The sequence below is a fragment of the Cupressus sempervirens genome, chromosome 4 (genome assembly GCF_028749045.1).
Source record: "Cupressus sempervirens isolate cs-2001-9-10 chromosome 4, ASM2874904v1, whole genome shotgun sequence".
Classification (NCBI taxonomy): Eukaryota; Viridiplantae; Streptophyta; class Pinopsida; order Cupressales; family Cupressaceae; genus Cupressus; species Cupressus sempervirens.
In genome coordinates this window covers 290,480,597-290,488,704 of record NC_143121.1, presented here as the reverse complement: position 1 = coordinate 290,488,704, position 8,108 = coordinate 290,480,597, and the positions used below count along the sequence as shown (strand labels likewise).

General features: G+C 35.2%; 1 non-coding gene across 1 annotated transcript; it reads right to left on the bottom strand.

Moving 5' to 3' along the window:
• Positions 1-7,414: 7,414 nt before the first annotated feature.
• On the bottom strand, positions 7,415-7,671 carry LOC149561141 (RNase MRP). The gene has a single exon (XR_016364289.1).
• Positions 7,672-8,108: the final 437 nt, after the last annotated feature.

The following is an 8,108-nucleotide window of genomic DNA, read 5'->3' as shown; positions in this document are numbered from 1 at the left end:
AAAGTTAGTAATATTAGTAATAATAATTAGTTAGTAATATTAATAATATATTACTATAGTAGTTTCTTGTTTTTTATTATTAATTATTATTAACTCTTTTTAACTCTAGTAGGTAATTAACTTAGTAATTAATAAAAAGTTAGTAATATAGTAATAAATAAAAAGTTAGTAATATAGTAATTAATAAAAAACTAGTAATATTAGTAATTAATAAAAAGCTAGTAATATTAGTAATATATTACTATAGTAATATATTTTAATAAGAGGTAATTAGTAAAGTTGTTTTACTATTTTCATAAGAGGTAATTAATTTTTATTATTAATAAGAGGTAATTAGTTTTTATTTTATTTTTATTAGTAATTAGTTGTTTTATTAATATTTACACAAACTTTAAAAAGTGATAGAAATCATATTTTAGTTGTTTTATCATTCAACATATTACTATAGTAGTTTCTTGTTTTTTATTATTAATTACTATAACTTTTTATAACTAACATCTTTTTATTCAACATAATAATAATACTTACTAATTAATGTTTTTTATTATTAATTACTATAACTTTTTTATAACTTTTTATTATTAATATTATAAAACAAAAAACTACTAAATGATAAAACAACTAAAATATTAGTAATTAAAATTAAAATCTTATTATTAATAAAAAGTTATAGTAATTACTATAACTTTTTATAATTATTATTAATTAACTTAGTAATTAATAAAAAGTTAGTAATATAGTAATTAATAAAAATTTAGTAATATTAGTAATATATTACTATAGTAGTTTTTTGTTTTTGATTATTAATTATTATTAATTAGTTTTAAAAAGTTATAGTAATTAATAATAAAAAACAAGAAACTACTATAGTAATATGTTGAATGATAAAACAACTAAAATATTAGTAATTAAAATTAAAATCTTGATAACATAAAAGAAATATGATTTCTATCACTTTTTAAAGTTTGTGTAAATATTAATAAATAAAAAATAAATTTTACCTTGTATACATCTATAACAACATGTAAAATTATTAACATTGGGCACATCTCTAATATTGTCATTTAGTTAGAAAAGGATACAAAAGAAGACTCAAGTGCAAGAAATTTTCCATCATGTTAAAATAGATCGGTTTATATAGTTACAACAAAATAAAAGTTGACAAGTCATTATTTATCGATATTAGCATGTAAGGACTACTTTCTACTGTTAATGTAAAACATTTAGTAGTAGAAGTTGTACATTTCTAATATTATCATGTTGTTGAAATGAAAATGAGGCCTAACTAGAAACAATTTAATCACATCAAAAATTATATTTCATATTACTATACAAAGAATACAATCTACCTCTAATACATTTGTGAATAACATGTATTACTAATTGTTAAATATTTAAGTTGAATCACACTCATTTCTAATATTTTCATATCCGTCAAAGGGTTGTTGCTCAATTGGTTGGGCACAATTGGTGAGGATGATGGTACAATTGAAATTGCCATCCACCAAGGTTCAAACCCCCAGAGACGCGTTTGGGCCAAGTTCGACCCCAAGGTGACTTTGACGAACTGCATCTCCTTGCACGTGGCAGCTTAGATATATGCTTACTCGTAATGTTGTAATCAGTTTTGTAATGACAGAGATGTCGATATCTATGTAATCCGGTTGTTTCCATCAAATAAATTATATATTTTTTCATATTCTTCATCTAAAAATCAAATTTAACTTTTAAATATTTTTATAATAGAAAATATCTATCTTAAAATCAATTATTTATTATTTTAACTATAATATGAATACTAAAAAAATTATTTTAAGATTATAATATATCAACTACTATCATCAAGTTTCCACAATTCATTTGGATAGTATGAAATTTTCCTTGTGTAACACCATTAATTTTTGAGACTTCTTCAGAAATAAGAAATAAGATTTCATAATTATATATATGATCTATGTGATAATTAATCAAAACTTTACCCTCATTTTCATATTGATCATTCAACTGAAAATGAAATTTACCGTAAAAAACGATGTAAAAAGACTTCAATACAAAAAGTATCCATCAAATTAAAACAGCTCAAGAAAAACCATCACTATCACTTTTGTCAGCGCCACATTATAAACCGGCTCATTTTCACAACACATGCGCTGGAATTGGTCCCCAAATTCGAAAAGACGGTGGGCCGAGCTGACACTTGTCTGCAGTAGTCTCTGCAGACATACGCTTCTCTGTAGTCTTTCAAAATGTACGTGAATGGGCGGAAGTAACATGACTGACGGAGTTGGCAACAGAGTTAACTGGTGCATTTTTGTTGGTGCATTTCCGTGGCTATTTAGCCAGTGCCAAAATCGTCGCCCATACAAATCATGTTGAAAAATTGCTCCATTTCCCCGAGGAATTAATCTAGAACAAGGGCTTCTCCATGATTCTAGAGAAGTTCGCAAAGTTCTGCTCTGTCTCTTTCCCCTTCAAGCTCAAAAGTGTCACTTTCATACCGAACAAAACTGGTCTTCAATTCCCACGCAGCTGCAAAAAGGCTAGAGATAATATCAAGCTGTTTGAGTTCTTTCTTTGTCAGACAAGGTTGCCATACAGAGTGAGGATCTTCATCCACAAATCGGCATTTGCAAGTAATTCCATTCTGAAAGCTGAAACGAATTTCAGGGGTGGCAAGCGCTAGGAATCTTCAAAAAGGAGATGATGGAGAATTAGTTTGAGAGGTTAATTACAACAATTCTGCTTGCGGTTAATTACAACAATTCTGCTTGCGAACTTAATCCTGACAGCCTGGCAATGAGTCTCTTACCAGTGTGGGAATTAAATGCACGTACGCCACCTTTGTCCAGAACAATACAATTTCATTCTCACACTTCAATTCTTCTACCAGTAGTCATGTCAAAATCTTCAAGGATCCAATTCAAATTAATTCCTGCACCATTCCCAGTTTCCCAGACTGAATCATCTTGAGAAGCACGTCGTTAGGCAATCACTTCTTTTCATAAGTTTCAAACAAAAGGCCACACATTGTGGCATTTGGAAAACCAGGGCAGAGCTTAACCGGCACACTCGAAGCATTGACGCTTCCATGGCCCATGATCTGACATTCTCTCTTCACAGCATTCCCGTTATCAGATTTTTGCTTTCCTCTGTTTCTTTTGCTGATGTTTGTTCCATGTCGTCTGTTGGATCTGAATAAGAGTCACCATTAATGTTTGAGTTTGAAATATAGTTCCCGCTTAGAATTTTGAATGTGTTCAATGGAAATGTACATTTTAGCACATCGGCACTGTGATTGATGTTGCTGCTCTCATGGAGTAATTTTGGCAGAGCTTAATCGGCACACTCGAAGCATTGACGCTTCGATGGGCCATAATCTGACATTCTCTCTTCACAGCATTCCCGTTATCAGATTTTTTCTTTCCTCTGTTCCTTTTGCTGATGTTTGTTCCATGCCGTATGTTGGATCTGAATAAGAGTCATCGTTAATGTTTGAGTTTGAAATATAGTTCCCGCTTATAATTTTGAATGTGTTCAATGGAAATGTGCATTTTAGCACATCGGCACTGTGATTAATGTTGCTACTCTCGTGGAGTAATTTTGGCAATTGCAGAGATTTTTCTTCTTTCTAGATTTTCCCTAATAGGTATTTAGAGGGTCTTTTTTTCTCTATGTGAGTCCCTTTTCGGCAGAGCTTAATTGGCACACTCGAAACATTGACACTTTGATGGCCGGGCCCACTCTTAGCCTGTGATCTGACATTCTCTCTTCACAGCGCTCCCGTTCTCAGATTTTTGCTTTCCTCTGTGACGTCTGTTCCATGCCATCTGTTGGATTTGAATAAGAGTCGTCGATAATGTTTGAGTTTGTTGGATTTGAATAAGAGTCGTCGTTAATGTTTGAGTTTGAAATATAGCTCCCACTTAGAATTTTGAATGTGTTCAATAAAAATGGGCATTTTAGCACATTGACACTGATTGACGTTGCTGCTCTCATGGAATAATTTTGGCAGTTGCAGAGATTTTTCTTCTTTCTAGACTTTCTCTAAGGTATTTAGAAGGTCTCTCTTTCTTTATGTGAGTGATTTTGGCAGCGGATTTGGAACAACATATAGGCATAAAATTCATATATCATTTATTGCAAAAATCACTCACATAAAGAAAGAAAGGCCCTCTAAATACCTTACAGCAAGAAAAAAAATCTCTGCAATTGCCAAAAATATTCCATGAGAGCAACGAGATCAATCACATTGCCAATGTGCTAAAATGCCCATTTCCATCGAACGCATTCAAAATTCTAAGTGGGAACTATATTTCAAACTCAAACATTAACGATGACTCTTATTCAGATCCAATAGACGGCATCAAAAAGACGTCAGCAAAAGAAATGTAGGAAAGCAAAAATCTGATAACGGGAATGTTGTGTAATCATGAGATCAGACCTAAATGAAATTTCAGAAGTGGGGCCAATACTTAAGAAGTTTCAACAAAGATGAACAGGCCAACAATTCTAATTGCAGGAGAGCTTCTTGGAATTTTTGAACTGGAGAAATGGTTTGAGAAGTACACTAGGGGTGGGTAAAAAATTAAGGGTAACAACCACCAAAAATCTATTGCATCTTACAGTAAAGGGAAAATGGCGCCAAATCTGACCTTGGTCCACCAATCTCCGTACAGAGACTAGAAAGAAGTCACTACTACTTCCACGCCAAACAAATAAGAATCTTTTGCAACTATGTCATAGCTCAAAATCAAAAATATAGACAGAGAACCCCCAACAAAGAAAAGCGACCATGTCGTGCTTGAATCCAGTTACTCTGGAACATCACTTATCAATCAAAGAACAATGAAAATCCTACTCGTCTATAGCTTTGTTTGAGGGAGGTCAGCATCACCATTTGCTTCCCGAAAGCATGACCTAACAGGAATGATTCAACATGCTGTGATAAATATTGTTTCCTCCAAAAGTCCCTGTAGCTTCCAATTGGAAGTTCGCCCTTAAGGCATTAATAACAATGACAGAATTACCTTATGCTACACTTTCCCCAGATCTAATGCTCTGCATCTCTTCAGCCCCATGATTAGTGCTCATCATTTTTTGAAATAGACTTTTTCACATGCACAAGAAGTCAAATTTGGTAGAGATCTTTTCCTGCTCCATAAACTTCTAATCCGCTACTCCTTACAAGACCACCACTTGTATAGCCGCATACTCGGGTAAATTGAAAGGTGGTACCCCTACTCCATACAGGCAATGTCCTATCCATACACTGTTATTGTTTGACCTGACTTGAACTCCCAGTCTCCCCAGTTATGAACTAATTTTGGAGGAAGTCAAAGTGAATTGACTTCAAGAATGCACTTAGAAGCATCAAATTTATAGGTATCACTTCTCTGTTTATCTTCTCAATATATAACCATAAAAATATTGTCCTCAATAATAGCATAGGAGGCTTGTTTGTCTAAATGGACACTCCATAACCCAACAAGCTTCTGTAATCTCTTCCCCGGGTGCAGTTCTAAGAAATCCTCTAGGCTCCCAGTGTATCGAACCACTACTCGGCCAAGTGGAAACAAAAATAGTGCCTAAATTCTTCAGTCCAGGTGAGCTCTCGAATACTGACAACTCAATGGGAATCTCTTTTGCACATAAAACTCACTTAAAGAGGATTATGGCTATCCCATGGAAGTGCTAAAGCAGCTACAATAAATGTGGTGTCATGGACATTGGTAATAAACACCATTCTTAATAACATAAGAAGCTGGTTTGGAAATAGAAGATGACAAAGAACGATTTTAATGTCCATGAGGCTAAAAATATTCTATGGGACCACCTCAACAAGCACTTCGTTATTTCAGTGATTTTCCTGTACAAGGTGATGAATCAACTTCTGCATTTCACTCCTTGCATAGTGACTTCTATATTTCAATCTTTTCCCTATACATGAAAGGTGATAATGAGCACCCCCGACTCCTCAGCAGACTCCTCAGTGAATAAATTATACCAACGGTCAAGATATCTACATAATTGTCCCAAACTTAGTTCAAAAGGTGATGACTTTCTTCTCAGAATCAACCAATAACTTGTAGGTTCTACCCCAACATGTGCCCTGTGATGTTGCAGATCTGAAACCCTAAGCCCGTGCTGGTTAGAATTATGCTTATTAGCCAGACAATTGATCGTAAGCACCCAAAGAGCAGCTTGCCTTAATCTGATATTCAAACAGTTTCTTCATAGTGTTAGTGTCTAACCTGCACTCAGTCTTTCTCTTAACCTCCCTGGTCTTAACTTTAGAACCCTCTAATGTCACCACAACTCTCTCCAGATTTGAAAAACAAGGTGGCCTAGCTCAATTTCAACATCCGTCCATTACAAACCGGTGTAATTTCGAACATAGTGTCAGAAAAAAGACCCTGCCACTGTGATAGGACTAGCAAGGCTCCTTAATATAACTTATGAATTCAAAAGATTTCTCCCAGCATCGTGACCCTTATCATATCTGTTAGGGTTTCGCAACCATCATGGAAGCAAAAACCTCGTGCTAACTACTATCTTATGTTTTGAATTTTCCAAACTTGGGTTTTTATGCAATCAAAAGATTACAGTGAAACCTTCCAATCCTGATTTCAATTTCACGTACAGCAAACACTAATTCCCTCCAAAAGAAAAATAATCATAAGCACCATCATTGAAATTCAAATTTCAAAAACCTAGATCAAGTTCAAGCTTCGCACACTGGGAAACTTAAGAATCATTTCTGTGTCGTGGCAAGTTTTGAATTTTGTAAACAAGGGTTTAACATGTAGTCAACAGATTACAGAGATACCTTAAAACCCCAAACCATTTCGCCGTAACTCTCTTCAATTTTAAGAAAGGCAAACACAAATCTACTCCAAAAAACAATCCAGACGCACCAAATCAATTTTGTACAAACTCACGAGACGCATCCCTAAACCGGTTTCAAGATTCCGGGTATAGTGAAACCCTAGACCACTCATTAGTCATATTATGGAATTTTCTAAACTAGGGTTCAACATTCAGTCAGCAGATTACAGTGAAATCTTAAGCCATCAAATCGATTAGGAGTAACTCTTCCAACTTCAACTATCGTAAAAAACTAATTCCCTCCCAAAACAAGAAAAAAAATCGACGAACACAAATTAATTGTATAGAAATTCACAACCCTTGACCAATTTCAGGCATCGCATACTGTAAAAGTTAACTTGGACAAGCTCCCAACCTACCTTGAACTGTAATTTATCATCACAATTCCCACAGATTCCTCGGTTCACACGGTCGGCAAGCACAATAATTCTTCTGCCCTAAAATTTGCACCAAAAAATTCAACCGTTTTATCACCTATATTTCAAGAAGTTACCTAAGATAATCGAATCGGGAAAAAGCCAAAAGCTCGGGTGACAGCAGACATAGGCCCCGTTCTGTTGATCGATAGACATCGACCAGGTGCATCACTGTGATGCATATATGGCCAGCTGCTTCGCCGAGGTCTGGACATGGCTCCACACGTGTCTCGGCCAGCCCTGCATGAGAGCGCCAGATCACTTCAAAGCGAAGATCTGCTCTTCCAAGCTTGCATTCTCTGCAATTTGGCCCGGGGACCTTCCTCGGCCGGTATTCATTATTCAGCCGAAGCACCTCGCCACCGTACCCCTCTTGTTACGATCATTTCTTATCGCAAAATATATAAAAGTTTTGATGTGTTTCACACAGCCGATGTGGTATTATACCCCGATTTGAACCACAAACAATTCTACAATAATCGGGAGAGTCGCAAGACTAAGTTGTAGTGATGATGACCGTTGGAGTTTCGCAGTGATTGCTTTCTCCGTCTCGCACCCGCACGAAAGCAAATTCTTCGACTAAATCTGCGAATAGGTTTTCCACGGTTTTCTCGCAGGGGTTGGTTGGGATTTCACTCTCTCTACCCGACGGTAATTTAATTATACCACGAGAGAATGCCTGCAGTGTCTGAATGATCATCGCTGAAACTTCAGCAAATTTCCTGCAGAAGCTGTCGGATTTGGAAAATCAATGGCATCCCCTCCTGATTATAATGGTAATTCGTCTCTGCCATCTTCCACGCCAGA